Source organism: Taeniopygia guttata, chromosome 1A (assembly GCF_048771995.1).
Source record: "Taeniopygia guttata chromosome 1A, bTaeGut7.mat, whole genome shotgun sequence".
NCBI lineage: Eukaryota > Metazoa > Chordata > Aves > Passeriformes > Estrildidae > Taeniopygia > Taeniopygia guttata.
In genome coordinates this window covers 58504723-58528746 of record NC_133025.1, presented here as the reverse complement: position 1 = coordinate 58528746, position 24024 = coordinate 58504723, and the positions used below count along the sequence as shown (strand labels likewise).

Below are 24024 nucleotides of genomic sequence, written 5' to 3'. Positions count from 1 at the left end.
AATTATGTAAACACAGTGGCATAAAACTGTTCACTGTTCCTTTCCTAGTAACTCTTAGCATGCTACTTGTTTTATTCATTGGTACTACACACTGAACTGACACTCTTGAGACGAAAACTAGTTTACAGCTCACCACTCTCTATGCAAAATTAGAACTATTTTTCCCCATATGCATTACTTCACAATTTATACACAGAGATTTTTACCTGACATTAATTTTTCCAACCAGTCACTCACTAATGTGAGATTCTTCTCTGCAATCTGTCTTGGTTTCAGCGAGATCCTTCTCTGCAATCTGTTTTGGTTTCAACTCCTCGAATAACCTGTCAGAAGTTGCAACCTTTTAGAAATTTTCCTTTCTCAGATCATTTATGGTATCTGTTGAGCAACAGATACCCTAGCAGCACAGGCATCCTGTGAAACTGCACCACTGGCTGTTACACTGTCAAAACTGTCGGTTTATTACTGTCCTTTGTTTCCTACCCTTCAGCCAATTATTCATCCATAGAGACTCTTACTCGTTATCTAATGACAGGTAAGTTTTTCCAGGACCCTTTGGCCAGAGACCTGTGGAATGCCTTTTCAAATCAGAGTAGGTAACACCAGCATCTCCCCCTGACTCCTCTGCAGAGCTGCAGCAATCTGTGAAACACAACTTCTGTTTACAGAAACCACATTAAGTCTTCTGAAACATAACATATTTATCTTTGTGTTTACTAACCCTATTCTTTGCTGTTGTTTCCTCCAAATGGTCTGTTAGGGTGTCTATCTCCCATCTGAATTCCATTACAAGTCATGGATGAATACTGACTGGTCCTGGCAATTTGATGCTCCACATTTTGTTGATTTATTCTCTCCTTTCCTACTGACACTGGAAGTTAAGTCAGCTCCTGTAACATGTTCCCCACCCCTCATTTTCCCAGTAGAGTTCTGGCAGGCAACAGCCAGAGTATTTTCTGTCAGCAGTACAAGCAGATTTGTGTTCACAGAATCACACTGTAGAGTCTTATCTGGTGCATCCCACACACTTAGATAAACAGACAAGACCTCCCCAATACAGACAAAACTAACTCTGGGTGCTCAAAATCTAAGACTAGTTATAAAATTCAAGGTGAAAATTACCCCTGACTTTTGCACAAGCCAAGCATGCTGCATGCAGGATAGCACTGGTGGGAAAAGCCTAAAACCATGCAGGTTTTGTCATGCAGATCCCAGCTCAGTACTTTGCACCAGTTCTATTTCACAAAGTTTGTCTGTTTTCAACAGAGCACCTACTGCAAAATAACACTGAGCAGACTGTATATTAAAAAGCCATACCATGCATATTTATAACTAATTCATTCTTCATTTCTTCTGTGTTGAATAACTAAATTACAACAGTGGCTTAGTAACCCCTTTTAGTTTAGGAAAGGGCAGCAGCTTCATTTGAGTAATATTTTAGCCCAATTAGTCCATTAGTCTCCAGTGGAGACCAGAGGAGAATGGAAACCAGTGAAACAGGAGTCCTGCAGGATTCCTTTTAAGTAACAGACCTCTGACTCATCTGATATCTGGTAGCCCTCATGATCCCTTCAAAGATATTTCAAATTTCCCGAGTGTTCCACAGAGATGCAAAGCAGGCGTGTGCAAGGAAGAGGCAATGCATTAGCATAGGCCACCATGGATAAATCAGCCCTATAGAGGAGCTTCAATCTCCTCATGTGCTCAAGAAGCTTCAAAGTGCCAGAGAATTTTGGCTTCTACTCTTTCCCAAACCCTGCAGAGCATGGGTTAGTCACAAAGTAGCAGCTTGCTTTGCGCAGGGATGCTGTCTGAGTGAACATGCTGCTAGATGAGGCTGTCCAAGTCTGATTTTATATAGATTTAATGAAAAAGTGGCTGAAATAAGGCACACAACTTACGATCTGGAAAAAAAAAAACCAAAAAAAAACCCCAAAAAACAAAACAAAAACAAAACCAAAAAACCACCAATTTCAAGGTTTGTTTTAGACTCCTTGCCTTGTAATACATATGTGTCAGCTAGAAAGTAGGAAAAATACAAGCACTCAAGATGAAGAATCTGAAGGACTTTCCTGCTTCTAAGTGACAATCCGAAAGTTAGTGACAAGTTTCAGTCAATTACTCCTTCAATGAACGCAGAGAAAGCATCCAAGAAAACAAGAACCTAAGGCAGGGAAAACTGCATCATGTACATACCTGTATTCAGGAAATACCATTATAAATTATTAGCTTAAGCACCTGGAAGAGATTTACTGGACCAATGAGAGATATGATACTTGTGACAAAAATGACATTTCAGTATCATGCCAGACAGCCTCCTTGTTTCTGTCACCTTATAGCACCATAAACATGAGACCAGGAATGTTTTCTGTCTGTGCAGGGAAGAATTCAAGGTCCCTGGAAGCTGAGGCAAAGAGAAGTATCATCCTTAGCAAGCCTTGGACTACAGTCATCAACTCCAAACACATCACTGAAAACATTTATGTAGCCCAAGCCCTCTACTCTTTGAAAGGAACCTAAGCCTCTGCATAGGCAGGCAGGTGTGCATTTGTGGTCTCACCCACATTAAACTGCAAGTTTAATACTCCATGATTGCCCTTTATACTATAATTTCAGAATATTTTTCTATAAGCAAGTCTCCATATGCATAAGACTGCAGGCACACCTACACTGCTACCACCACTGAGATAACAAATTCAAGGCTTGCAGGAAAATGCCACTTCAGCAGAGTGACTGAAGAGGTGCCTTAGCAAGGGGTTTGTTCTCCGGTTCTGTGCTTTGGTTTAAGTTACATGCACAGAGCTTAAACCAGTAGTCACTGGCAAAAGGCTGCATTTCACAATAGGAATAAATTTTCAATTGGTCTCATCTTTTATCTTTATCATTCAGTACTATGATCTATCTTCTCTCATCTGAACAAATGTGAAGTCTTTTGCAAATATATATAGCACATATACAAGCACTGAGATAAAACTTTTAGCTAGTGTGAGGAAGAACTGATAGTCTCCCAAATAAAAATCATCATTGTTAAAATAATGCAGTCTGATGCCAATGCATGAACGATGGGACACTGATTTTATAACTCTCACTCAGAAGAAATGCTAGTTTTAAACTGCATGATACTCGATTTATCTGTCTCATAGGGCTGAAAGGCTAAGTCTATTCTGATGGGATTGAGTCTAAGATTTTCATGGAGAGTTTATTTGTGAATCCCAAATAGCATTTCCGCAGGATGCTTTTGATTTTTTTTCTAATGTTATTGTTTGCATTTCAAAAAATGAGATAAAGAACAACTCTACAAATAAAACCATTGTTAAAACTTTTATTTTTTAAGTATTCACAAGCTGGAACTGCATGTGAAGTTCTTCCCCGATGCCTGACTTCACGTGACAGCAAGAGAGGGAGAAAACAGCCCTCATCTCCCATTCATCTAACAGCCACTGAATAAAGGCTTTAAAGAACAAGAACACTAATCTCACTCCAGTCATCATCCAGAGAGTGCAGGGCTCCACACCTCAAGCTCCTCCCCACAACAGAATTGCTGCACATTTTACTGACAGATACACATGTAGAAAGGACAGCTTCCATTTAAACTTCCTTTAAGAACTTGACCCAAATCTCTCTCCAGCTGGAAAAGCTATGCCTGCCTCTGCCACTTGTATTGTCACAGAAAACCTATTATTTTATCATCTTTAAAGTGATAAAATGTTATCCTTCTCTGTCACTGTTTATCCTAAAGCCATGCAAAGCATTTACATGATGGTGTTTAAGTTATCATGTCACAAAGATGAGGAGAGGATGCTGCTCTTTATCAGAGAGCTGCTGCAGACAACAGGAAGAGGTAACATTTTATTGTAGACAGAGCAATTAAGGTATACAGATGACAGCATGGAAATTAAGATACCATGCTAAAATTAATTTCTGATACTACAAAAGCTGTAAAGATCACAAAAAGGATTACAAAAATAATCTGCTGTTCAGTTGTATACATCTTTTATTAATACTTAGATTACATAACAATAACCCTCTAATTTGCTTAGTGGAATATGCCAATAGCTGCAGAAAAACTTTCTTTCAGTATTCTTTTTAGAGTTATGGCAAGCTATAATAATATCTTTTTCCCTTATTACAAAAGAATGTTTAATATGCAATTTATTTTTACAATTTTTCTACTCCACAAAGAAGCTTTATCTTTCCTCTCAGGAAAACAAATCTAGCACAACATGAACATTGAGCATTATACAGTTTCAGCTCACCTGGGAGCTTCTCAAGAGTAAAACATCAGGATTGTTTTGGTGCCATCATTTGGCCAATATCTGGGCAGTATTTTATGGGTATGGGTGTGGTAGCCTCAGCTCCACCTAAGGATATCTCCTGATTTATGGCAGTATATGGACAAGACAACAGCAACACTTCTATGGAGTTGCACATAAATAAAACTTACAGTCTCCTCTTGCATACACAGAATGGAAGTAAATAAAAGGAACACAGATTGGCTGAAAACCAGTGTTTCTTACAGACACATGAGCTGTTTCACACAAGCTTCTGTATTTCCATGGAAGAGGCCAGTGCACTTGATAGGGACACAGCAATAAACAGGGGGAGATAATGACTCAACCTGCACATGAGGCTGGCGTGAGAAGGAAAAGATGGGTGTGAGAGGTGAGCAGGCACAGGCACACTGAGGCACACAAATCTCTGTATCAATAAGGGGCTTGAAATCAGATTAATTTCTACAGAATTAACTAGGCTGTTGAAAGATCTGCTTTACAGCTGCTGCCGCTGCCAGGAGATGATGACAACTGAGGAAATGAAAATCAAAGGAGGAAACAATTACAACAATACTTGCTGAAACTATTTAGAGTTCTCCTAATAAGTCAGCGAAACAAGTAATTTAAAGAATGGATTTTATTGCTGATTAAGATAATAGTTAATTTAAGTCTTGTTTTTAAAAAGAGCTCAAATTAACAAATCAGGTCTTTCATCTGAGTGCAAGTGAGAGCTCAGTACATTCTCATATCACACAATCTGGATTTTCAGGGGGTGTGCTCTGGGAAGGAACAAAGATGAGAAAGAGGTAGGAGACATTCAGGGAGAGGGGCCAGCTGGAAAGAGCAAAGTGCCAAAATACAAATACATATAAGAGATTGACTTTTAATTAATGCCAATCTAGCAGCACAACAGTAACTACACCTTGCTTTTCTACATATTATGTTAGCATTCTCCCATTCTCCAACCACCACACAAGTGGTAAGGCTAAACCTTAAGCCTGACATCTAAACTTGTGGAATTTTAAAATAAAAAGTTTTATAAGCAGAAACATTGCTAACTACTTCTTTCAACAGCAACAACAAAATCCATATATCTTTTTTTTTTTCCCCTCTAAATTCGTAGAGCCATTATGTCACATCTCTAGATATTATGATTGAGGGATAAGGAAAAAGAAAACAGTTAGAAAAATACATTTGCTGTGACTATAATTTCTTTGAAACTAAGTGGAGTAGCTCAGTTAGCTGCCAGATTGCAACAACAGGAGCCACTGCAAGTTTTTCCTTAAATTTCAAATTCTACACCAGTAGCTTTCTCTTTTTTTTTTGTTTGGTTTTTTTTTTTGTTTGGTTTTTCTGTTTGTTTTTTTTTTTTTTTTTTTGTTTTGTTTTGTTTTCTGAAGGATGAAATAAAATAAAAGCTGAAATATAAAGAGGACTTTCAGGTTTGACAAAGAAAGGTAGGATTAATAAAAAAAGATGAGTATGGGCCTTTAAACACTGTGTTATAACCTGACAGTGTTTTGAAAAACTCAGGCATATAAAAGTTAATCATAAAAATACTGGCAAATGTACCTTTGAACGGGAAGGCAGCAAAAAGTTACAGAACATCAGAGCTCGGAGGGAAAGGTAGAAAAAATTGGAAAAGGGTTAAAATGACTAAGATTAAGAAGGTGCATGACAACCACTCTCAAAGCCCTGATCTGCGCTAACGAAACCATATCCTATGCTTTTGATGAGACACTCACAAATGATTTAGCAAGAGGTGCTTTTGAATTGTACCAGTGCTTTTTTGGCAATAAAATGTCTTTTTTTGAGTTTTCATTTGTATCTGCCTTAAGCTGAAAACATCTTTGCTAGAAAATAATAACCAGGTTGAAAGGATTTTTTTAAAGCAAAATTTCTCTGAAAGGGAACTTATTGCAATTTTTAGCAAAAATGGATTAAAATAAAATTAAGAATTCAGGAAAAACTAAACTAAGCAATCAAATACAATGCAAAAGAGGCTCCAGATTTCAAGCCCTTTAAATCAAGACAGCAAGGAATGGATTTCACGGAGCTATGAAGCTTATGAAGGCAAAAGTTCTACATTTACCTTCTGCTAAAACTAGGTGACTTCCCAGCTTTTTTTTTTTTTTTTTTTTTTTTTTTTTTTGTGCATGTGTGTTTTAAAGTAGCTGCTTTAGTATATAAAAATACCCATCTTAAGCTGTGTGTCAATTAAAATTCAGACCATCTTTGACATATAAGCTTCAGTCAATTTACAGTTAATTGCTCTAAGGTCAGTCCTCCAGTGCCAGCTGGGATCCCCCAAAGCCTGAGCTCCCATTGGGAAATTACATGATCCACAAGAGTCACTTTGCACCCTACAAAAGTGTAAAACTTACCCTTCTCAGGGAGTACAAAGTGATGACTTTGCTGATTATTGTCAGAAAAACCCCCAAAAACATCCAGCTTCTGCATGGTGGGAAGGAAGAGAGGGGGGATCTTGTGGGATCAACAAAACCTGATAGCAGCCCCACTGCAGTCCTAATTCACACCATCATTGGACACAGGATCAGGATTTCCCAGGAAAGCAGCGCGTCCTTGCTATATTTTACATCAGCACCTCCAAATTCCTAATCCGATGCTCTGTGGCGTTAACAGCAAAGCTCCCATTTCTCTGTACCATCTTTAATTTGGCACAAAACTGTTACTGGCATTTACTGTCTTCAAGAAATAACTTTTGCCCTGAAGAAAATATACATCTGAGTAATATTCAGGTCCCACATCTGAAACCAAACATTCACATACAGCAAAGTGTTTCAGTTTTTCCATCTGCCAGATACCCAAGAAAGAGGCAGGTATGTGATACTCTCATTCCTACCCTACAACACCTACCTAGAGAAATGTTGTTTAAGTTATTAAAAATATTGCTGCATCCCACTCACTTTCTGGCATCCTGAATCCTTTTCCTCTATTTCAAAAGACTGTTAAGTTTGAAACTCCAATTCAAGTTGAAAACAACTCAACTCAAATGAATGGGGACTAGCTCAGACAGAAATCGGAGGAAAGAATTCACTGGACTTAATAAGGACTTCAATTAACAGACGATACAGGATGTTCAGGATTAGTGGAAAAATACCTAAGACAGACAAACATACCCTAACCATAAACCTAAACCAGCAACCTTTCAAGACATTACCTATTTGGGTAATTTCTGGGAATGAAATCATCCTCAGCACCTCTGAAGGTCAATACAACTAGCACATTCAAGGGCAAAAACACCTAACAGGAATCAACCTTTTTCATGCAAATGCTCATGACTGGTGGTTCTCTGCTCCTCAACCCCACCTGCCAGCAGCACCAGTCTGGGACCTCCCTGTGCCCCAAGACTGACACAGCCCCAAAAAGTGCAAGGATCTTGAGTCTGAATGCACAGGTGTCCTGGTTTTGTATCACAGAAGCGATGTTTTAAGAGAGGTTGATAACAGTTTACTCTGTGTCCGACAAAAATAAAAAAAAAACAAAAAAACCCCTCAAATTTCAGGGAAAAAAAAAAGCTCAAAATCTCAAATTAGCGAATCAAACCCACTACAGCAGGGGGCCACCAGCTGTGCCCAAAATGTCCTTTAGCTGGTGCAGGACACAGGTGGAGCATGAGAAGTAATATCTATACATACCTTTACAGACACAGAACCCAATTTGGATACATGGCACAGTGAGTGCCACTTGACAATCTGCTCGATTTTCTCCAGCGTTCTGCTCCGCTTGACCCTAAAGATGGGTCTTTATCCAGTTCACAGAAAACCTGCACTGAGCAGTTTCAGAGGGCCCACAGGAATGAGCTGGTTTTGACTTAGGCTTGCTAATTTTAAGCTGGTTTTGACCACTTTGCACAGTTTTCTGCCATCAGCATGGCGCACCCTGTCACAGAGACAAGAGAGATGCAACCACCAGGCCGAACAAAGAAATCCCAATAACTCCTGCTCATTGTATTGCTAGAAATGTTGCCCCAGGAAAGGAACTGTGAGCCGTGGAATGGCTCATTGGCTGTACACCAAAGATGTTGGTATACACCAATGCTATTGGTGGGTCGACACTATCAAGTAAAATAATTAGCAGCAAGATACTGGATCTTCCATCTCTAGGGGAGCAGTGCAGTTCTGCATGCTGCTCTCCCCAGAGAGGCTGCAACCATCAGACACAAAGAAATTAGGAGTCAAAGGAAAACAAAAACAAATAAAAAGCCAAAGAAAACATGTGGAGGATTTGTTTCAAAAAATTTGTACAGCATAATTGTTTTATTAATTGTGAAATGAGAAGACATATTAAGCACCGTGTGGCCTGGGAGTGAGAAATTCAAGAGTATCTTCTGTATTTAGGGAGATAAAGAAGAGATGACTACGATGTGAAATCAGGAGGAATAAGAAACTGGCTTCCCCTTTTAAGAGCAGCACCAATTAAACCCAGGGGAGGCGGGTGCAGTTTACTAGTTAATTAGTCCAGGGATGTGGTCCTTTCATGTGTAATTCAGAACAGGAACACCTGGTGTGCGGCACTTCAAAGCACGGGAGAGGAAAAAAGCCAAACAATGCAGGATAGGTCACAAAAGAAAGCAACAGCACAAGAACAAAAACTGTTTATATCTGACCTTCACCCTGCTGTAAATAAAGCAAGACGGTAGGGCCCCCTCCTCCCCTCCCACGGAGAACAAACAGCTCTGGGCGCACAGGGGGAGTCACAGAAAAAGAGAAGGAGAGGAGGAAGAGAGAGACATGGTGGTAACTAATTGTTTTACAACCTAATTAAAAGGAAAACAGACAGAACGATATAGATAGGGATATAATGATTTTAATCACGTTCTGATATGCAGAACCAGAAAAGACGGAGAAGGGAAGCGCAGTCCAGGCAGTGGTGGGAGGCTGGAGGAAATGCCACCTATGGGCAGGAAAACACGGGGCATATTTGGGGCACCAAACTGCCCAGCTGGGCCTGGACCTCGAGGTTTGTGACTGGATAAGAATCTGGGTCAAGCTAGAGAGCTACAGACTAGGAAGGAGTCATGATGTACAGACCTGCTCCTCCAAACCCAGACTGAATTCCAGCACGCTCCAAAGTTTCTCCATCCCTTCCCATGCCTGCTGCTGCGCAGAGAAGCTCTTCAGTAGCATGCCTGAATCATGCTGAAACTGGAAGCAGATGCAGTGTGATAAAACTTTTACATTGCTGTTTCTCATCAAACACAATGCTACTCATTAAAGCCAAGTAGGTGTTATTTCTGTCTTACAGAAGGAAAAGCAATAGGGAGATTAATTCAGCAGCCAGAAGTGACAGAGCAATCAGTAGCAATGATCAGCCATTGACTTCTCCACTTCTTCAGTGACTTTGCAGCTCAGTCAGCAAAGCCCATCAGAAGATGGCCAGATCTGGTTATATGACCAATATTTTATTGGATGTGGTTAGCACAGGAAAATCTCTGACGAGGATTACTCAAGAAGAGCACAAGCATGTGTATGGTGATGCAGAATCTCAGATAAGTCTGTCAACTTCAAAAAAATTTGAAAAAATAATTTTAAAATTTTAAAAATCCCAATTTCTGAACCAGATCCCTTTATTTTATTGGTGATGATTTCATTCACTCATTGCTAAGCTTGATCTATCACAGTAAAGAAAGATGCTTCTATTTTCAAACACTGGACTGCAATTTAAGAAACACGATTTAGTCTTTAATCTGCTGCTATCTTTCTTAGAATTCTACAGCAATTAAGCTAAGTCTCATTTTGCCATCTGTAAAAAAGAAGTGGTGTGAAGAAACTGGGTTTGTGGAAAATGCCCCACAGAAGGGAGGCATTATTACAGATAAAGCTTACTTATGTTTAAATAGCAATTTTTACGTTTATGAACCAGTTATGAAAACTCCACCTCTTGTCCTAAACCACCGTCTGTTCCCCAAATAATTTTTAAAAATTACAAAAAAATGGCATAGTCAGGACTTTTTGCAAAACTCCAACTTACGATATAGAATTCAGGCCAGCACAACAAATAATACTTGATAACTTTCTGCACATAATACATGGAGCAGCACCATGTTAATATCAGCAACAGAACAGACACCCTGTGTGACTGATAGTTTGGGAAACTATGGGAATAAAACCAAAATAATCCCCTTTCTCCCTTCTTTTCTTAAGAAATAGCAAAGAATAGAGTTTTCTTTTCTTCTTCATAAGTAGAAAATGGGTATATTGAGCAGCATGCATGAAAACATATTTCAAAATGGGCTTGGTGATAGTTTGGAATAAAAAAATAAATTAAACCCATTTGGTGACTTGTCTTTGCTTACTTCTTTATCATTTATACTCAGGTTGTAGATCAGAAATGTGGGAGTATTGTCTAAAATGAGCTTTCCAAAACAGCCTGAAGAACTCTCAAAGTACTATGCTCAGATGGGAAGAGCAAGCCCCCTTATTTGAAAAGAAAAAAAAAGTTATTGAATGAGCAGTGACCTCTCCAAAAGCTGCATTTGTCTTACTAAAATCACTTAATAAAATCTTACAACAATCATTCAAGTTGCCATATAATGGGAGTTCAGTGCTGAAATATGTTTTGGGGTATTTTAGGGTTGGGTTTTTCACTTTCTTTTGTGTTGTTTTGGGAAGGGAGGGGCATTGCAACAAACAATACAGCACAAATCTCATGAGAATAATGGTAATAAGGTGACGTAAATATTCAGTCAACAAGCTTTGGTTAGGTGAAGCCATTTAACAAAGAGTAGATCTCTCCAAAGTACTTCCATGCATAGCTCATGTGCACTGCAGAACCAAAACCAACACAAAATGGATTTTCTTGTATCTTTCATAGTTCATCCCAAAATCATTCCCACTCCACTACACCTAGGACATGGCTAACATCACCTATGCATGACAGCCAGTGGGATGGCACAGCAAAGCTCTGTGGGCTCCCAAGATCTCCCAGCAAAAAAGAGCTGGGTGCATTTCTGCACCTAAGAGGGAAATAAGTGACAGTAGGTGGAAAACAGTTGGTCAGGTCCAAGTTAAATGTGAGCAAAAGAAAATTAAAGTGGTTTTGCAATCTCATAGCCCACAGACACCCTGGCTAATCTGTGTGAATCAAGAAAAGTCACTGTTAAGTACATAAGACTGCAGGCCAATATTTAATTCCAAAGAGGAGTAAGAGAGGACAGAAGTTATAAAAGACTAGGGCAATGAAAACTGAAGAGAATAATCCCAGGTCACAGGACACTGCCAAGACTTGAGTTCTCACCAGCCTGGGACCTCTCCAGGTGATTCTAGGTTAGGTAAGAAGTCAATCAGCTACAGAAATGTACACATATATCATTATATCCAGCTGTTCAGATAGAACTATAGCATTTATTTGGCCTTGGTTGGGGATTTTTTTTTTTTATGATTTTCTGTTTTCAATTTGCAATTACAAGACTGTTATTAAGTTCTTGCTGAATAAGCCCAGGCTTTGCCTTAACTTGAAATTTGTCTTCTATTGTGTTTCAAAAGGAACTGGAAGAAAACCGACAAACCCTTGGTACTCTTGTCTTCCTGAATGCAGTGGCTCAGTGTGGCACAGGAAGACCATGTTCTCAGAAATAGAGGTTTGAGCAGTATTTCCTTAAAAGCAGCAAGGAGTGTCTAAAAGGGTTTAAGAGGGCCAGATGACAGCACTTAGCAGAGGTTTCTGCAGAGGAGGAAAAAATTGCAGCCTTTCCTGGAAGGAAAGAAAAATGAAGACCTGAAGGCACAACTCAAGAGTTGCATGTGTTCTTACCAAAAGGTAATTCTCATACCAACATTGATTTTTTTTGGAAGTTAATTATTATGCATGTAAAAGAGAAACTCTCTCTTCATGCAATGCTTGTCTCACTGGAATGAAAAATAAAACCTCCACATGTTTGAAAAAATGAAGAAAAATTGAGGTGACAATTTTACAGGGAAATTTCAGCTTTTTCTGTGATCTGTGGTTCTTCAGTAAGGATCCATTTGACTCCTACATTCCTACAACTGCCCAGGGAGTTAAAATGCAGCAGACAGTCATTCTGTCGATGATTCACCTGGGCTGCTTTAGGATCCAGGGCTGACTGGATGAACTTCCAAACTGCCTGCTCTCCCCAACAGCCAAATCAGAGCAGAGGTTCCCTGCTGGGTTTGAAGGAAAGGTGTCTGATTCCAGGTCAGAGAGGCCACCATGTACTGCCAAGGCAGTTCTCCCACCATCACAGGTGACCCCAGCAGGAAATGAGCACCTTCCAGGGATGCAGCCCATGCTCTTGCTGTGCCAGATGGGCAGTGCTTGCTTCACCACCACTGCTAACTTCAAGATCTGTTAATTCAGCCCACCATGCCGCCGGTCTAAATGAAGTGAGTGCTGCCCGAGTTTGGGATCTCGGCATGAATCCCAATGAATTTGATTAACACCAATCTCTCTTATAGGCACAGGGTCTTCTACAAGAGCTCCCTGGACACAGTCACACACAGTGCCCAAAGGCCCTAAAGGCATTTGTTTGGATGGAACCATAAATCAAAGCTAGCATGCTACATTTCGGACAAATAAATATTTCTAAACCATGGTGTCTGCCTATGCCAAGCACCCACAAGAACAAAACCTCTTCAGTGTCTTACAGGAAGGAGTAGCACCTTCCAAACCATAAGCACCCTTCTAGCTAGGACAACCATGATAAATCACCGGGAATGAAAGCAGGCACATGTGTTTTTGTTTTTTTTTTCATGTGTGGCACTTCTATTTCCTTTAATGTGTGTCTGATAAAATGTTTTCTAAGCATTGCCTTTAGTATGTGCTTATCCCAAAGGGACTATTCCAGGAGGACAAAAATAAATGCAGCACCCACTACTGCCAGGTTTGCCTTCAAAGCCATGAATACACACTTCATTCTCTTGAATAAATTTCCTTTTTATCTAATACATCCAGTGATGCTTCAGGCCTGTGCTTCGCAGACGTGTCCTACCTTTCAGCAGAAACTCTGAAACCCAAGTTAGCCAAGAACAAAGTTACCCTCATGAAAATATTTGTCTGGAAAGCTCATGCTTCAACAAGAAGAGTGTTTAATTTTTAAATATTCTTACTGTTAAAGACAACTTTTTGGGGAGCCAGTCCCCTGAGGTTGAGAGGTGCTAAGTGCCTTCAACTCCCAGGAAAGAAAAGGACACACTTAAACAGGAGGGCTCTGCTTGTGCAGCTGAAACACACACTTTTCTTCTACCTGTGCCTTCATTAAAGGGGAAAAAATCATGAGGTGAAAGAGTACAAAGAATGTTATCACACGTACTGCTTTAACCATTTGCAAATTCATGACAGAGCTCCTGCCTCATCCTCGGCCAGAACAAAATCCTTCCTGCCCCATCTCCAATCACTGCTACGTATGTGTCCCTGGCTAGGCAGCAGATTACAGTCCCCACTCCTTTAAAGAGCACCCTGATAATATGCAAGGCTAAAATGTCAGAAGCTATTAGAAACTCTCAGACACACAATATATCTCCATCCCCACGTTTTCCCCTTGCACTGTGCAATAACAGACAACAGGCATGCAAACTGCTCAGCTGCAACTGTTCCAAGTCGAATAATTACAACTTGTCAGAAAGAATTAATTTTCCCATTTCTCATAAAGATGTGTAAAAATTACCATGTTATTATACACTGACACTCTCTGGAGGCAGACACAAAATTTAATTTTGAATTCTTTCCGCATATTAAATTAAATCCATAAATAAGAGTTTAGGCATTCACTCGGAAGCATATGTTCATTGGGAGCGAAAGCCAACACGAGCCTGGCTGTAATGGTTGTTGTAATGTTTTAATAGCTCGCTTCTTCTAAGCACCAATAAATTTACATGATCATAACAGTCGTGGGCATACAAGAAGCCCATTACTGTCTGGGCACAGGCAGCAGCGTTAACAGGATGGAAAAATGGAAGCGGGGGGAGAACCCTTAAATAAAATTAGGCAACTGCACTTGTCAGCTGCTCCATGATTGAATTTTTAATATTGTGGTCAATTGGTCAAAACAAATAATGGGATAAAATATTTTAATGTATTTAAAACCTGCTTCTGTGGTTAACAGAGTTTATCTGTCTCTTTCTGCACACAGCTTCAGACTTGTCAGGCTGCATTTCCATCCTGTGAGCGTGCTGACAGGAGGAAGGCTCATCCTGGCATCATCTCTCCAGCTCCTGCTGGCCAGCAGGGCTGGGTCTGAGGCTGCAAAGGGCCTGGGTACAGCCATACCCCTTCCCAGCACAAACCATGCGGCCCCAAATGCCTTGCAGCTGATGCCAGTGGATTTTGAAATAAAACTCGTGGAGACGGTGGATGGCAGTTGATCCCACACCCTTTGGGATACTGGGCAGAGCAACCCTGAAGATAAGTGAAGAAGCAACCTACAGATCTCCATCTCCTTTCACCTAACCAAGACAATCCCTGTGTAACCGTAACAATATCCCAGATTTCAGTGCAGGCTTTATCCACACAAACCCAACCCACACATGTGCTCCTTCAGCCCAGCCTGGAGTTGCCCTGCTTGCCTGCACTTGTGTGTCTTCCTCCGTGCTCCTTCCTTTTGGATTTCCAATGACTTGTCATTTAGATACATTCATAAGTGAAGCTGAGTTTTCCAACAGGAAATTTAAATGTGATATAAAGGTTAACTGTAAAGATGGGCTCCTGAAACTTGCTTTTAAATGCGGGCAATGAAAGATTACAGCTAATCTTATGCTTTGCTTAAATTAGGCCACCACACAGTCTCTGCCTTTCTTACATGTACAGTCAGATGGTTATTTGAAAACTTAACTATTTTTAAGAAAAAAAATCCCAGTTATCTCCAAACCTCTGCCACCACCACCGAAACTGGGAATATATTATGTGTGTGTACAATAGTGAGTGAAAGGCAAGCCAGCTCCTCCAAAAACGTGTATTACAAGCCTTCACAACATTTTCTTTCCTACCAGGATAGGCAATATACATACAAGTCAGTATTATCTCTACAATCACACATTTGTTCCAAATAAGTTCTTTAGTCCCTTACAGGCAGCAAAAAGCACAGCCACAGATAGCCAAGCACTTTTCATCTGCAATCATACAACATTTTGAGAACAGCACTGAAAACCCATCTCCCACTGAAGTCAACAGAAGAGTAGCTGTTGTGGGAGTTGGACAGGTTCCTAAGCCCTCACTTATCTGCCCAAGGCTTCACTGATGCCCAAACCTGCAGCTCAGCATATTCAAGCTTGTTTAACACTCCCAGGGGCAGGCCAGCCCTGATCTGCAGCACCAGATGTGGCTGCCAGGGCAGGGATGCACCATGAGCACCCGCACTGGCACGTGGAGCAGGCAAGGAGAGGCCAGCAGCCAACAAAGCACAGGCATCCTTCCTCAGTAACATCACTCACTTTTAATCCTCAGAGAGAGTGAATACAGCTGATGTCAACTATGAGCAAAAAAAAAGAAATTATTGTGTTTTGAAATCTGCTGGGTGATTTACAGCACGCAACCCAAACTGGAGTTGCTGAGCTAATTTCCAGGAGATACCACTATAAATACCATCCCAGGCAGACAGCTACAGGTGATGCTCACACTGTCAGTGTGCTGCCTGCCTTGCAGCTGCTCCCAGTGCTCAATTTGCCAGAATTTCATTGCCCCAAGTTGAGCCTTTAAAAATTGGAGATAATGGTATGGAACTAAAAAAAGCCTAGCAGCAGTAATGCTGTTTTGGAAAGGTTTAAAAATGTTTACAAGTAAGCAGAGACAGCTTTGTACAGACTCTTCAGAGGTACAGGTGATTCAGAAAATGAGTATGGTAATAAAACTAGAATACAACTCTTTGAAGCTGAGGAAGTGGGGAGTTTTTCTGTGTTGCATTTTTGACATTGTATTTGCAGAGCCTTGGCCACAAGACTGAATTCTGAAACCAGAACTTGACAGATTTTGAAAAGTATCTTTTGGTGGTGTGGCGGCACTAGTTACAAAAAACCCACAAGGCACCAGGATTTCACTTTTCACTGATAAATCTCATTCTTACTCAGAGGTGAAGAGACCGAAACCCTTCTCACCTACTGCATAGCAGCTTCTTTGAAATGAATTTGCAACCTCAGCCTAGATCGTAGTGGGCAAAAAAGAAAAAAAACCCACCCCACAAGCCAAAACCCCCTAAAGCACTTGGTATTAATTGGCCATCCTGGCTGGTGGTCTCAGGACTGAGGCCATGGGTATGGAAAATGAACAAGCTCCTGACCTCCTTCTGATCCTCTCCACAAGGGCTGAGACAATGACTGGGCTATGCACTGCCATTTCCTGTTTAAATAAATGTCTAAATGGAAGATTTCCTCTGTGGCTAAATGGGAGGTTTCTTTTTCCAGTGCTGCTCTCAGTCTAGTAACTCACAGTCATTTGGGTTGACTGTAACATTTAAAGGAAATAATTCCCCCCTTCAGCCTCCTTAGAACAAAGGAAAGAATACTGCACCAGAACTGCAGCTCAGCTTATGGAGAGACAGATTTATATGTGTGTCTTTTGATTTGCATCATTCTTTTAGTTCTAAAGCGACAACCCATGTCATTATTCCCTTTAAAATATAAGACAGGTTTGCCTCTAAAGCCACTGTAGAGAGAACTTCTTAAATGTGAGAGGGAGCTGCTTCCATGTTAAGATGTGCAAACTTCAGCTACCTGATGGGGATGATATATGCACATTATATAATACATATATGTGGAAAACAGCCTTGATGTGACAGCTGAGTCCTGAGGCATCATAGTAGTCACTGCATTTGAAAGACAGCTTCTCTACCAAACCAGTCAAACAGTAAAATGAACACAATATACTCTCCAGCTAGAACTATGCCCTTAAGCTTCAGTCGGAAGAGGAAAACTTCTCACTGAAGTCTATTTTAATTAGAGCTGCAGAGAACCAGTTTGAATGAAAACCTGCCTTCTTTTTTTTTCCCCTCTTTTTTTTTTTTTTTTTTTTTTTTTTTTTTTTTTTTTTTCTTTTTGAAACCTAAGGTAGAGTTTAAAAAATTCTTGGGTAGAGTGAAAACCAAATGAAGCCCTGAAGTAAACTTGCATTTGAACATCCTTTAGCTGAAGAAATTCCTCGTAAAAACTTGGATTTAGGGATGACAAAGAAAGGATGGGTTCTTATATTCAGTCTGCTTCTCCCATATGATCTGCAGACTGGCTCTGTCATAAAAGCTAGAAAACACTAAACAAGTTATACAGCATTTGCTTAACTGACAAAATATTCACTGATTATTACTGCCATTAGCCTGTTCTTTTTGATTTCCCTATGTATTTGTTTCTCAGTTATTTGGATGTTTAGCATCCTGACATGATGTGTCTCCAAAGCTTTGTCAGATGCTATCTTTCTAGATTAAATACATACAGAAGAATATGCTTTTTGTTTGCCTGTGACAACTGCCTTGCCTAACCATGGACTTCCAGGAAGGTCACAGAACCTGCATCCATCTGTGCAAGCAGTAACAGCTCGGTGGTACCTGACTGCCTCCACTCGTGCTAGATTTAATAATTAGGAGACGTTGGAATCACAGCACAAATAGCTGAAAGCCTCCTACATGGCATGCATCCACCTGCCAGCACTCGTGGCTGTCTGGAATACCCTTTAATGTTTCAAGCAAGAGAGTTTTTCCTATTTCCCTGACTGCCCAAGCTATTAATTCACCTCATGTGTCTCAGGGTCGTATGCTATGACTTTAAATACAAGGACCTAGGCTCAAATATTGTGAGCTCATTTCTGGGCAAGGGGAGCACAAAGCCAATTTAAGCAGATGCAAAAATTATTTTGAAACAACAATGCTGCAGAATTCAGTAAGGAGGCAAACAAGAGAGCTCCAGTACCAATCTAGCACAGGCATAAAGAAACTGTAATCATATCTAATTAGAGTTAAAATAATGTTTCCCTTTGAAATGTTTAATTAGCTCTGTTTTATTACATAAACATTCTTGATGCAGAGCATACTGAGCTAGAATAGTCTGATGAGTTAAGCAGTGCAAAGTGCTCAGGCGCCCAGTGAGGGGCAAAACCTGACAAGGAGTGGCTGTTGTTACCAGATGTCTGGACCATCAGTGGAGCCATGATGCTTGCTGCAAACAGCAGGCTATCATTTCAACCTTTGTTGCCTCTACTGAAGCCTCCCATCGTGCTTTCAATTTAACAGCATCACAAGGAGACAAAGAAATTTCTTACAATATGCCTTTCAGTTCAGAGACAAATCCCATTTAAACTTGTTCAACCTCTCATAACGTATTTGTTATTGTTGCCAGTCTGCATGTCCTCTGGCTACACACTAGTTGTTCTGGAAAAGGGAAGCTTTTTTTCCCTCCCCCCCCCCCCCCCCTTTATCTCTTCTTTTTTTTTTTTTTTTTTTTAATTCTTGCCCTTCAGTTTGATAAAGTAAGACCAGATTTACTGGCAAACTTACAGCATGCTTGTCACAAGCTTGCAGCAAATTTAATTAACCTTATTACAAATATGGTTTTCTTGAAGATTACATCACAATCTGGTTTCACATCGCCTGCTGCTGATTCAACATAATCTGTGCTTTGGAGAATATGTTCATTTTCTGAAAAAGGTCAAAATGTTAAAATAGCTAAAACTTTGCTATTTCTTCTGAATTCCTGTTCAAATCTTGTGGTGTACCAACACTTTGGTTTACAAGCAGTGTTGTTCTCCTGCCATGTGCCATTTGTAGGTGGGTTCACTTCACAGGACACTTTCCATCCTTTTAACAACAGGGATAGCCAGATGATGGGCAATTTGTTGCTAGCTTAACCCCTCAGTAACACACAGGGACAAAATCCCTAAGAATACATAACTAGAATGAGGTTTGCCCAGCAAGTGAGAAATAAGTAACATTAGTTGCATAATTTGGAATTTCGGCTGCATTAGGACTGAGTAAAGGTATTATTTCTGCACAAGAATACTGGCAGCGAGAATGCATTAATCGGCTAGGATTAGCAAAATAAATTAATAACTTTTTAATTCAGTACAATTTTTAAAACCCTGAAATGTTTCACTAAAGGATTTTTAGGTCTCAGTTTTCAGAAACTGGAACAAGAAATTCCTGTGACAGAAATCTTACGCCAGCATTCTCTATCCGCAAACTTCAAACTTGAAGGAGCTGGATAAACATATCTTGATTGCTTTTTTGAACTACAACTGAATTTGGAACCTTTACTATTTGCAGAGACTGAGTTAGTCTCCTTGAAAGTGCATGCTCTCTCCTAAAACTCTGGGAGAAAGATGATTTCTTACGTGTTTAGTTTTTTTTCATTTAACATCTAGAAGAGAAATGCCCTTGTCTGTATTCATGCAATAACAAAGCAAGACTTCACAGGCTGATACTCTCTTATGGTGTGGGAGGAAGCAGAGGAAAAAAGTCACAACATCTATGCTAAATCCTCTGTAATAAAGCATAAAAAGGGAGTGCAAAAGAAAGACACCTTTGCTAATCGCTAAATCGGTAATTCTATTAGCACACAGGTGTTATCAAATCAGCGAGCAGTGGATGCAGGAAAAATTATGCAGGGAGAAAACCCCCAAAGCAAACATTAGCACAATAGCAGGGATCTGAAACCTTGGCACATCCCACATTGTTATGGCTCCCACACACCACACAGATCAGCTGGGTGACCAACACAGTGCAGGTGCATCAAAGCCATTCCATGGAGAGCAGCTCTGCTCTGGAGGAGATAATCTGCAGCAGCACAATCAGTACTAGAGTGTGTAAACACATGGTTAGAATCAGTACTAGAGTGTGTAAACACATGGTTCTAGTGCAGTGGCTTTTGCAGATGTCAGCTCCCCCATGACTAGGAATGCTTTTTGCTTTTACATCTACGTGTAGATCACAAATATTCAGTATTATTTAACTTCCATATGCTTAAACCAAGAGGTTTAAATTTTCAGGTTTCTCACTGAAAACTCCAGTGAGAGCATTTGTCCAAGAAAGACAAAAACAGTCCCCCTACCAAGGTCACTTTTCTCCCTTGCAATAGAAAAACAAGCAAAACTCTCCATCCTTTTCCAATAACCAGAACCTCCACACTGTTCAGCTAAACCAAATTAATCAATATGTTATTTCAGCACTGCCGCACATGGAGGTTGTGCATTATTTTATGGATTCACTTTACAACCACATAGTACAAATATTAAATAATTTAAACCAGAATAAGGTCCTTGATTCTCTCAGGAATGTATTTACCCTTAGGGACATATTTTGAAACTTTCTGCAAAATATCCAAAGAACTAATTAGGAAATGGATAATCCAACTAAGGAAGATGTTCTGCTGAGCCTGTTACTCAAGAAGCATCAAGAAGTGGTGAGGGATGCAAAAGTCAAGGGGAATCTCAGTGACAGTGAATAGGACAGGATGAACTTTCAGGATTTGAAGCCTCTGAGAGGAGTGAGGAAGACATAGAAGAAGCACTGCTTGGACCCCAGGAGTGCTCATTTCAGATTTTTCTGGGATTTATTTGTCAGGATCCCAGGGAGACTTCCCTGGAAAGCAAAGGAGCTCAAGAAGAGCTGCTTGATTTTGAAACCACAATCTCCTCTAAAGAAAATGCAGTCTATCCCTATGTGTAGAAGGTCAAGGAAGCGTTGCAGAAGGCCAGCATGGCTGACAGAGAACTCCTCAGCTAGCTCAAATGAACAACAAAATCTATAGAAGGTATTTGTACCTTCTTCCATTGAAGAAGGTACAAATAACAAATTGAGATTTTGTCTAATCACACAGGGAGTTAGAGATGTAAGAGTTCAGCTGGAGATGGAACTAGAAAAGGAAGTGAAAGCTGCAAAAAGAGTTTTAAGTCAATTAGAGAGAAAAGACAAAGCCAGAACTTTCTCAGAGACACACAGCAATAGCACAGGAGGCAATGGAAATGTCAGGTGAGTATAAGATTTTTTACCATGAGGATGGTCACCTCTGCTAGCACCTGAGCTGGGAGGTTGTGGAGCCTCCACCCTTGCAAACATTAAAAAGGCAGCTCCACATCCTGCTGCAGTAGATTAGACAAGTCTCTCCAGAGCTCCCTTCCAACCTGCACTATGCTGTGATTCTACAGCTGCATAAATGTGAATCAGATTGGTCTTCCACCACTTGGAGTGAACACCCCTTAAAGAAATATTCCATCATTAACTGAATTGGTTTTGGTCCTTTGTGCAGTCTGTAATAGTTCCAGCACTGAGTAATTTATTTGGCATATTTACACTTCTATTTCTAAAAAGTGTTAGTCCATCTGATTAACTCATATCCTCCGTGCCTTACACTGGTGCTGAACACCAACTACCCCATTGAATGGGGTAACATAAACCTGAATACCATCCCAGAACTTCAAACTAATTTATTTGTGCTTGCTTTCATCCATGTGTTGACCATGTAGGTTATAAACCAGAAATCTTTCTTTAGGAGTCTGTGCCTAGAAACTGGCAAGACACCAAAGCTCTCCCTGCTTCCTACTTCTAACATGATTCCTCTTCCAAAAGCCCTTCAACATCACAGGAGTGAATCCTGCCTTTTGCGAGCATTAAATCCTGTTTATATATATGGATGGTTTTGAGAAGAATATTTGCTGGACTGAGTGCTGCTGGCTTTCACCTTCATGGTCCCTGCAAATCCACAAAGCTTTATGCCAATGGGATAGGAAGGTTTCTGGAAACTTGTCAGCGCATTCAAATACTGTTCTCTACAGTAATTCTGCTTCCTTCATACAGCTTTGAGCCCTTCTTCATCCTCACAACTTTCCAGGCAATCTGACAGCGGGGGAATTGAAGCAACCAGAATAAACTCACTGAAGGAGACAATTGCTGCCCATAGATTTTGGGTTCCACTTTTTTAGGCAAGGTGTGTGTGACCAGTGTGCAGGAAGGGACATGAAGGGGAGCCTTTTCTCTTTAACAATTCTATACAATCCTCTGGAGTACTACAGAATGAAAGGTGCCCTATATAAAGGCTTGATATTATTATAAAATTAGTAACATCACCCCAAAATAAATACTTCAAGATTTATATCATTTTTGAACTCTCAACGTTTGGACAACTGGAGACCTTTAGGTGATTCGCCTGCTACTACTGTTACCAAAAATCCTAAAAGAGAAGCCCACTACTGATTGCATATAAAACTGCAAGTCCTGAAACCAGAAGTTAGCTCTCTTATCACAATCCTCTATGGACAAAGCATCTGTTTATGCTGGCAACAAATTAAAAAAAGAAATTTTCTCTTGTTTGATATGTCCATGAATTATTACAGCACATGAGAGATACAGTACATAGAGCACACAATTTTTCTCAAAATTCTCAAATTTAGCATTCCTCAAAATTCAAGTTCCAAAATGGGAAAACACCAGAAGTGTTAGAAGTACAACATGCATGAGCAACCAGATTAATCAACTGCCCTGGCAGCAGCAGTTAGAGAACTCACTTTGAACCTAACAGAACCTTTAACTTTCTACCAAAATTGATTCAGACCAAGGCCTTTACCTGTCTCACACACAGGGAGCACGTTCTGGGTCTCTTGGTCCCTTCCACTGCAGCCAGACAGCCAAAAAAGTGTGAGGTAAAGGCTCTTATCTGGTATGAAGGAAAACAAAAAGCACTTCTAAAATTTAAATCAGGTAGGGCTAGAATTTAGCCAATCTGCAAAGCCACAGTGACTTCTCAGAAGAATAGAATAACTTACAGATTTTTCTCATCTGGTTTTGATGAGCAAATAGAGCCTGGAGATAAGAAACTTTTCTCCACAGAAGTTTCATTGGATTTGACATATTCCAACAGAAACATATGGTTTCACTTGAAAAATTCCAGAGGAAAATAAGTTTTATTTGAAAAAAACCCAGCCTTTGACCACCTCTAAACTTTAACCTTAACTTGTGGTAGATAATGATTATATCTGCACTGATACACAGAATAGAGTAGAAGTGAACATTTTTAGGGAGTGTACAAGTAGGCTTTCATAACTTCCTAATAGTGAGATGAAATGAAGATGGACAAGAGTTGAATTGGAATTTTCAGTGAGTGTACATCGCAAATTTCAGTATTATTAAAATTAATGATTGTGGACCAGAATCAGGAAATCTAAGATGAATTACTCTCTAGTTAAATGTCTTGGTTCATATAAAAGGAGGAAAAAAAAGAGTCAGAAGATCACACACAAAGAGGGAATCTTGTGACAATGGTCAGGTAGGAAACTTTTGGCCCCAAATTTGATGATTTAAACGGACACACAGACAAAAACTGTTCTGCACCACTCACTGATGTCTTCAAGAATGATGCATCTAATAGCAACTCCTCTATCCTAATCAAATAGAGAAATGCCCCCAGCACACCATCAGAGGGACGTTCTAGGTTAAATGTGCTCTAAATTCTTTTGTGTGTAGCATAAACATACACTGCTCCCACAGTAATCTGAACGATGCCAATGCTCATGGAATTTCGGGTAATTCAAGCAAAAAGGAAACACAAAAATCTTGTTCTCTGCTCTCTCCTTTGGTCCCCCCCACAAGCCAGGCAGTGCCAGACCCCTGCATTCTTTGAACAAGGCACCCTGATTAAAAGTGAGACAGATTTGTTACACAAACCATCTAAGACTCCAATATCTACTAATAGGAGAACTCAGGAGAAGCCCATCACCATCCAGTTATTTTCAATAAGTTTCTAGCTAATGGAAATAAACAAAAGTGATTGGATGGCTGCAAAGAATTGCTCCAGTGACATATGTTGCA

At 40.1% G+C, this 24024-nt stretch overlaps 1 protein-coding gene across 30 annotated transcripts in view; it reads right to left on the bottom strand.

The window, feature by feature from the left end:
• Positions 1–24024, bottom strand: part of SOX5 (SRY-box transcription factor 5) — a 612816-nt gene that overhangs the window by 384220 nt on the left and 204572 nt on the right. Inside the window, exon 4 of one of the 30 annotated variants that reach the window (XM_072923578.1) lies at positions 9326–9439. The exons of the other annotated variants lie outside the window; for them this stretch is intronic. The gene's annotated coding sequence lies outside the window, so the exon portion shown is untranslated. The remainder of the gene's footprint in view (positions 1–9325; positions 9440–24024) is intronic. 30 annotated transcript variants of the gene reach the window in all.